This window comes from Diceros bicornis, chromosome 5 (genome assembly GCF_020826845.1).
Source record: "Diceros bicornis minor isolate mBicDic1 chromosome 5, mDicBic1.mat.cur, whole genome shotgun sequence".
NCBI classification, from domain to species: domain Eukaryota; kingdom Metazoa; phylum Chordata; class Mammalia; order Perissodactyla; family Rhinocerotidae; genus Diceros; species Diceros bicornis.
In genome coordinates, this window is record NC_080744.1 from 16213721 (window position 1) to 16214675 (window position 955).

Below are 955 nucleotides of genomic sequence, written 5' to 3' on the forward strand. Positions count from 1 at the left end.
CTCCCAAGTGTGCTCCCTCATGCTATTTTCTCTCTCTACCAGATTGGAATGCAACCCTCAGGTGACATTGGAAGCCATGGGTTAAAGATGGCATTGCTGTTGGAAGACTGGAAGACTCACAGTGGAAGTCTTCACTGGAGGATTCTGTGGAGCAACATGGACTGTTTTGTAAGCAAGAAATGATTCAATCTGATGCCACTAAATTTTGAGGTTCTATTTGTTACACCAACCTAGCCTACTCTAATCTGCTGTAATCTACCCCTCCTCCTTTTTTCAGACCTTTTTTGGAATCTTTATCAAATCTTTTCCCCACAAAATTTTCCTTTCCTATGTACTATTTTTTTAAAGTTAAGTTCTCTCATAAATTGGTAAACAAATCTCTTCTAATATGCTCAATAAGTGGGGCTGAGTTTAGGTTTGAACACTACAAGATAGCATTTTGCAACTTAACAAGGTCTGCTGGCAGATATATATTGAACTAAAGAAGCAACTCCAAAGAATTTCAAGAAACTTAGCAGGCCAATGAAATAGATTTTGGAGGACAGACAGATTTTGAGTGACTCCAATCACAGCATGCAGGAAGCTTTCAACATTTCTAGGATGTTGGTACTGAATTATGGTCTATTCTCATAGTTTTAGTTTGGCTGACTCTGTGGAAGATATCCACAAATTTGGTGTGACACCACACCATTAGGTTTGCTGCCTCTGGAGATTGACATTTGGGCTCATTTCTCGGATATAGTATGGCTGAGCATTTTTAATCCTCAAATGTTTTCCTTGTCCTTTAGGCATAGGCAAGAGAGGAGGCCAAATATAGTGATCTAAGGATCTGAGATTTTGTGATATCCTAAGACATTGAGGAAGATCCCACTATGTCTTGATGAAAGCATTTTAGTTTTAGTTTAGTTTTTTGTTTATTGGTTTTATGAAAAGGAGATCAGAAAGAAGAAAGGAA